This window comes from Trichechus manatus, unplaced genomic scaffold, assembly GCF_000243295.1.
Source record: "Trichechus manatus latirostris isolate Lorelei unplaced genomic scaffold, TriManLat1.0 scaffold00053, whole genome shotgun sequence".
NCBI lineage: Eukaryota > Metazoa > Chordata > Mammalia > Sirenia > Trichechidae > Trichechus > Trichechus manatus.
The window spans coordinates 7955484-7963572 of record NW_004443989.1 but is presented as its reverse complement, the minus strand read 5'-3'; positions in this window follow the sequence as shown (position 1 = coordinate 7963572).

Genomic DNA, 8089 nt, shown 5'->3' with positions numbered 1-8089 from the left:
TTTTCATGTGCTTTTTGGTCATTTGAATATCTTCTTCAGCGCAATGTCTGTTCAAGTCTTTTGCCTATTTTTTTTTTAAATTGTGTTGTTTGTCTTTTTGTTGTTACGTTGTAGAAGTTCATACATATAGGATATTAGACCCTTATCAGATACATGGTTCACAAAAATTTTCTCCCAATCTTTTCACTTTTTCGATAAAGTCCTTTGATGAACAAAAGTATTCACTTTTTACAAAGTTCCATTTATCTGTTTTGTCTTTTGCTGCTGGTCTTTCGTTGTCATATTTGATAATCCATCATTAAAAACTAGGCCCCACAGCCACGCCGCTATATTTTCTTCTAAGAATTTTATAGGTTTAGTTTTCACATTTAGGTCCTGGATCCATTTGGAATTGGTTTTGTGTCTGGTCTGAGGCCCGGATCCTGTTTCATTTTTCTGCACATTGAAATCCAGTGTTGCCTGCACATTTTGTTGAAGAGATTCTCCCTTCCTCACTAAACTGACTTAGCATCCTTGATGAAAATCAGTTGACCATACGTGTGTGGATTTATTTTTGTACTCTATTAGTGGTTTCATGAAAAGAGTTGAAAGAAATATACACAGTAAAATGTTAACATCTGTGTGAGGGGCAGGTGGGACTTTGCTAGATTATTTTCCGTCTGCTTGGAATACAGAAGTTTCAAAATGGTTTTTAAACAAACAAAATCATTCAACAGTGCCCCCAGTAACAGACAGAAATGGCAAAATACACACCCGAGAAGGTGACTTGCTTTAAGGCAGACTTGCCAGGAGAGCCTGGGGGAAGCTGAGGAAAAACTAATAGCAATCCTTCCAGAGATCCAATCGAGAGCACAGAAGATGTGTTACCTCTCAACAGCAGGAGTTTTGACTTTGAAAGTTCAAAAACGAATGGAAAAGAGGCTGGTCACTGTTGAGAACTAAATTGTTGGCCTGAAAGATTGCAAGGAAGAACGGCTCAGGAGGGCTCCCACTGTTCAGGCCCCTACCTTCTGTATCCCTGCAGCCATTTCAACAGCTTCCTCAGGTACCTCCCTCCTCCTGGGTGCGTGTTCCTGCTTCTGTGTCTACACCCAGTGTCACCCTGGAGGGCAGTAGTGTGTCTTGTACACCTGTGAGCTCTTCCAGCTCCTGGCCCCGTGTCTGGTATACAGTAGGAGCTCAATAAATACTCATTCAAAACTACTCACCTGGCCCAGTGCCTGGTATACAGTAGGAGTTCAATAACTACTCGATAGTTTCAAAAACTGAAATTAGACTCTACTTGTGGTTTTGTAGCCTGTTCTTTTCACTTATCAATTTGTGGTGAACATCTTCCTGCATCAATGAATGCTGCTATACTCACCATTTTTTGTGCCTTATATTAGATGGCTGTGCCAGAATTTATTTAACCAAACTCTATGGCAGGATCTTTAGAGTTGGAATTGGCAAGCTGGTGACCCTAGGCGAGATTGGGCCCTTGGCAGGTTTGTTTAGCCTGCACACATACGACCATGCAGTTTGCCAGCACACAACTCACTTGAAATAACATGAGAGTGGTGCCCCAGAATTGTGCAGTGCCCAGTCTGCAAAACAGTACCCAGAAGCCCTGTCTAAACTTTGAATTGGTTGCCAGCGTTTAAAAGTCAAAAGATTTCACATAAAAATCCAGCTCTCAACTTTTCTTGACAAATCTGAAGCTCCATAACACTGGATTTATATTCCCATGGAGCAATAAGGGGCTAGGACTGAGTTGTGGCTGCCTCGTACAGATGGGGGTGCACTTTCTAGTGCCCAAAGCCCCCAGCTCTCTACTTAATCTCTCTCTTCTATGGTAACTGTCTGCTTCCTGTAGGCATCTGAGTTTGCTACCCCTAGGTTACACTTTTAAATATATACTGAATGAATGAAGATATCACTCTTCAAAGCCAAGAGATAGAAAATGCTTCCTTTATTCTGTTTAAATAGCCCAGATGGGCAGTTGCTATGGCATCCCTGGGACCATATTGTAGATGGCTCAGGTGTTGATCACAGAGCATCCTCAGAGAAGCAGCACACTCCCCAGCCCCCATCCCACAGGGAGAAACTTCCACAGTGGATACACTTCCAGTTGTAGTTGAATGGAGGGTAAGTAGGCATGGTTTCAGAATATTTAATATTTTAGAACAATTGCCTGTTGTAAAAACTACATTTAGTAAGTACAGATTTGTTTTCTCATTTAAAAAGAAAACCAGAAGTGAGTAGTGCAGCCAGTGTCATACTGTGGTTAAGTAAGAAGGTTCTAATCCTAACTCTGCCACTCACTTGCTGTGTGACCTTGGGCAAGTAACTAAACTTCTCTGAGCCTTGGTTTCCTCACCTTTTAATAATAATAATAATTGTCCCCATCTCATAAGATGGCTGCAAAAAATCTAATGCCTATGATGCATGAAGTATTCAGCACACTGCTCGGCAAATGGCACCCACTCAGTATAGAGTGACTATTAAGATTATGAATATCAATAATAGAATGTGGGTTTAGCAGGAACTAATCTGTGCAGCCACACTGAGGTTACAGCAGAGACACCCAACCCCATCACTGTGTTTAAGGACCACTGAGGCTCAAGAAGAAGGAGCCCTGTTGGAGCAGCTGTTAAGTGCTTGGCTGCTAACCGAAAAGTTGGTGGTTTGAACTCACCAGCCGCTCCGTGGGAGAAAGATGTGTCAGTCTGCTTCCATAAAGATTACAGTCTTAGAAACCCTATGGGGCAGTTCTACTCTGTCCTGTAGGGTCGCTATGTGTAGGAATCAACTCCACAACAATGGAGTTGGTTTTTTTACGGAGCCCAAGCCAGGCTTTCCTTTCTGCTGGACTACAAGTCTGCCCTGTCTCCTAGTCCCCCGTCTGGGTCCTTGACCTCCGCTGGTGTAGTTCCTGTCCTGGGTAATGACACTTGGTACTCAATCTTTCTTCTCACCTCCTTCTAGTGCAACTTCTGGCGCTGCTGAAGCTCAATAGCTAAAAACGAATTACCACTTGCTCTTGGAGCTAGGACTCTGGGTGCAAATTTGGTTGTGGCGATTAGATACATCCTTGTAAGGTGGGAAGCCGCCTTTGTGGCCTACTTTCTCTTGGCAAGCAAGGTGGCTGGAGTGCAGATGAATGTGTTCCACTTGCTACCTGAGCAGGTCACATGGGAGGGGCTCAGGAAACACCCAGCAGACATACCTTTCTTCCTCTGGTTCCTCCTTGTACACTTATCTCCTTCAACGACAGCCTCATCAGCAATGCCAGCCTCTCAGCTCAAGACTCCTGGACAAACTCACTCCTCCCCTCCTTGTGCCTGAGGCCTGTTGATGCTAATTTGGAGGTGTCACCTAGACCTTCCCTGCCTTGAATCTTTCCCCTCCCTCAGCTCAGGTCCTCCTTGGGCAGGAATGCCCTCTTTGAGGTCTCCTGGGCAGGGGGCTGAGAGGAATGGAGCAAGGGGTGGAGGCTGCACAACAGCTGGAGACAGCTGGAGCGGTGGGGGCCATGCCAAAGGGGAGGTGTGTGCCCTTCCCAAAGTGGGCAGCTGTCCCTAGCCTCACTGATAGTGGCCAAGTGTTGCCAGACCTCCTGATTTTCAAAAGTCCCAAGTGTGGAGATTTATATAAAAGTGATCGGTGTCTATTCTTAGTGCTCCTATAACAGAAGTACACAAGTGGAAACTTTAAGGAGTAGAAATTTATTATCTCATAGTTCTGGAGTGTAAAAGTCCAAATCAGGGTCTTGGCCACGTTGACTGCTTCTGAGGGCCTCTCTCCTAGTTTCTGGTGTCTGCCAGCCATCCCTGGAGTTCGCTGGCATCTGTCTTCCCCCGTGTGTGTCTCTGTGTCTATTCTGTATAGCAGCAGTTTGAATTCCTGTGACGGTTCCTTTGTTACCAGAACGAGAAGTGTGGGGACAGCAGGTCCCCAGGCTGCTGGAGGCTTGAAAAGCCCCATACAGGTGCACCTGGCCCCATCTCCAGGCCCAGCCCAGATTCTAGAACATTCTCTTCAGATGCCTGAGTCCCTGTGGCTGTTTCCATAGCAATGCAGAGCAGCTGAGGAAAAAGCAGGCCTGTGGTGTGTTGTTTTCCTCAAAGAGCCCTGAGGCCCCTTTTCGGCCCAGCAGAGACCCCCACCCCCGATGTGTCATGGAGCTGCCCTTAGGATGCATTGTTCTTGTGGCTTTATGACCACCCTGAGCAGATGGAGTGGGAGGAGAGAATTGTGCTGAGATGGTGTTGGGGGCTGGGGTATTGCTTGGCTGAGAGAGAGAGAGCACCTCCAACCACAAAGCCCAACCTTGGAAACAGCAGCTGACAGCGAGGGGGCCGTGGTGTCAGGGGTGTAAGGAGATTCATTGAGCTCTGGACCTGAGTCCGGAGACCTGGCTCTGCCATGGACAAGCTGTATGACGCTGGGACAGTCCCTCTGCTTCTTTGGCCCTCAGTGTGCCCCCAGGGATTAGGTCAGTGTTCCCCAAAGGTGGTGCATTTAAGACTGGTGATCTGCACAGTCATTCCAGGTGGCACAAAGTTGTTACTTTAATTGCTATGTAATTACTGGAATGTATTAAACCTTCCATCAGCCCGATCTGCAACTTGAGCCTGCCCAGAACCATTTGGAGGGTGTGTTAAAACACAGATTGCTGGACCTGCCCACAGCATATCTGATTCTGTAGGTTGGGGGGTCGGGTGTGGGCTGAGAATCTGCATTTCTGGTGAGTCCCCAGATGATGCTGATACTGCTGGTCATGGACCACACTTAAGGAACCCCTTACCTACCTAATATCCACCAAGTGCCATGAGCTCAGTGGCATGCTGAAGCCGGCTCAGATTGGCTTGCAAGAGCTGATGGTGCTCATCCCTTCCCAATTTGAGTTTGGTGACTTCAGGCTGGTAGCCTGAGATCAGCTATGATGACAGTCTTTACACCAAGGAAGTTGAAAATCAGCAAATGCTACAAATCAGGGCTCCCCTTAGATCTGGTTGTAGAACGTTTACAGCACACCAGTGCTCGCACTGTTCTGAGCATTTTACACATATTAACTTATTTAATCCTTTCAACCATGCTATGCAGTAGGTAAGAAGCCCTGGTGGCACAATGGTTAAGCACTTGCCTGCTAACAGAAAGGTTGGCGGTTTGAACCTACGAGTGGCTCCACAGGAGAAAAGACCTGGTGATCTACTGCCATAAAGATTCAGCCTAGAAAACCCTACCGGTCAGTTCTACCGGTCTGTCCTACATGGTTGCTATGAGTTGGAATCGACTCAACGGCTCACAACAACAACGTACAGTATGTGCTATTATTAATCCCATTTTACAGATGAGGAAACAGAGGCCCAGGAAATGTAAGTAACTTGCCAAAGGTCATGCTGAATACTGCAGTTCATCAAAACCCTAATTTCATGGATATTTTTGCTTTGGATAAGGCTAAGGAAAAAAAAGGTTAATTAAAAAAAAATGAACTAAATAATAGTACAACTGTGTTGCAGACAACAGACAGAGCTTACAGAGATGGCAGATGAGTTTTTTGGGTCTATTTATAAGGGGAGGGTGTGCCTTCCTTTGAGAGGGGATTGCAAAGCACTGCCACAGTGGTAGACTTATACCAGCTGACAAGCTGGGGTTCACGCCTGGGGAGCAGGGCTTGACTAGAGGGGGACTCTCGGAGGTGAGCATGCTCAGATGAAGTTTCTAGATGTCTGAGTTAAATGTTATTGCTGTGACCTTTAAACAGAAATAGCAGCTTAAACTCATTCTAGAATTTGGGTCTACATACATCCCTTCCTGTTTCTGACTAGGGTGAAGACAAAGGCAGGGGGTGGGAACCGGTAATTGTTCACTGCCTTTATGCACCAGTTCTCCGTCAACTCTCTAGGGAAGTGACCATCCCCATTTAGCGGAGTTGTTCGGTGGTGCAAATGGTTAACACACGTGGCTGCTATTTGAAAGGTTGGAGGTTCATCTACCCATAGGTGTCTCAGAAGAAAGGCTTGGCAAACTACTTCTGAAAAATTAGCCACTGAAAACCAACCCTATAAGCACAGTTCCACTCTGACACACACTTGGGGTCATCATGAGTTGGAGTCGACTCCACCGCCATTGGATCACAAACTGAACACACCATGTAATCAGCACCCAGATCAATAAGCAGAGCAAGACCAGCCCCCAGGGCCCCCTTGCTGTCACTATCCTGGCACTAACACCAGCGATTAGCTTTGCCTGGTTTGTATTAATCTTTTACCTACACGGTGTACTTTTGTGTCTTTTCTTCCACAATATGTGGAATCCATATGGGTTTTGGGTATAGTTGTAGATCATTCATTCTTACTGCGGGACAGTGTCCCTTGGTGTGACCACACCACAAACAATTTGTCCATTTTACTGTGAAGGGCATGGGGGGCATTTCTTGCTTGGGGAAAAGAGCTGCTATGAATTGCCTTTTGGTACTTACACACACAGACACACAGACGTTTCTATTGAATATTTGCCTAGGAGTGGGATGGCTGAGTCATAGGTAGGCAAATGTTCAGAGAAAGATGGATTTGCTGCGAAATATCCCTATTTTTGAGTAACAGAAACTAATTAATGTTTTTAAAATAATAATGATTCACCCAAGTACGACACTCTGCAGGCAGATTTACCTGCTGGTGGCCTGATTATAACCTTTGTTCTAGATTGGACTTTACATTTTCAACTAGTCTGAACAGCTTGCCTTTCATTTTGTGTTTTGTTTTTTAAATTTTTATAACTTTTTCCACTATGAAAGAACTATAACCATATTACAGAAAATTTCAGAAAATGGAGAGAAGAAAAAATATCACCAAGAGTTCAGCCCCTAAAGCAAACACAGCGGTATCTTTGTGTATCGTTCTAGTGCTTTTTCCTTGTGTGTATATTTTAAATGTTTAATTTTTTTTTTTTTTACAAATATGCAATATTGCTCTGCATAAACTATTTACCTTTTTGTTTTAATCTTTTTTGCACGTTATTACATGGTCTTCATATCCAACTATGGTTGGTTTTAGGTTCATTTAATTTTCTGAGTACAGAGAAAACAATTCCTGTCTTTGTTTTTAGATTTATCATTAAATCTATAAATAAAAAAGCTACTGGTAGGAGGGTTTTTTCTCTTATAATAATCAGGCTTTATTTGAGGAATATAGGGAAGTGGTTTTAATAGCATGGGGTCTGCAGCCACACTGCAAGGATTTGGAATCCCAGCTCTACCAGTTCTGCTGTGTGACTTCTCCAGGGCTCAGTGTGCTTTATTTGTAAAATGGGTATATGTCTTAGGCTGCATTCTTTAGAGAAGCAAAGCCAGTGAACTGTGTGTGTGTGTGTGCATGTGTGTGTGTGTGTGTGTGTGTGTGTGTATGTATATATAGAGAGAGAGAGAGGGAGAGAGAGATTCATTCATTCATTCATTCATATCAAGGAAATAGCTCATGCAGTTGTAGAGGCTGAAAGTCCCAAGTCCATGCATCAGGCATCAGGCTGGAGGCTTCTCCTGACTCAAGTAGTTGCAGGGGCTGATGATCCCAAGATCAGCAGGTCAGATGGCAGGCTTCTGGCTCACAGGCTGCAAAGGCTGATGAATCCAAGATCGGCAGGTAAGATGGCAGGTTGCTGGCTCAAGTCCCAAGAACTGGAGTTCAGATGCTGACAAGCCGAATGTAGGATCTAGAGCATAGCAAAAGCCAGTGAGCTTTGCCAGAAAGTCCATTATATGCTGGATGCAGTCTATACCCCCAAGGAAACTCCCTTTCAGCTGATTGGCTTCTCATAGCAGATCTCATCATGGAGGAGATTGCATTACATCAGATCTCATCATGGAGGTGATTACATCATTATGTAACTGCCAAACTACATCATAACTGCCAAACCACTGAGAATCATGGCCCAGCCGAGATGACATACAACCTTAACCATCACAGTATAGTAAACAGCCCCTGCCTCATAGGTTTTTGTGAGGATAAATTTAGGTAAATGCATGTAAAGTGCTTAGAACAGGGTGTGGCATTTTGAGTCAGAATCGACTCCACTGCAAGGGGTTTTTAACGGGCATCTGATACCAGAG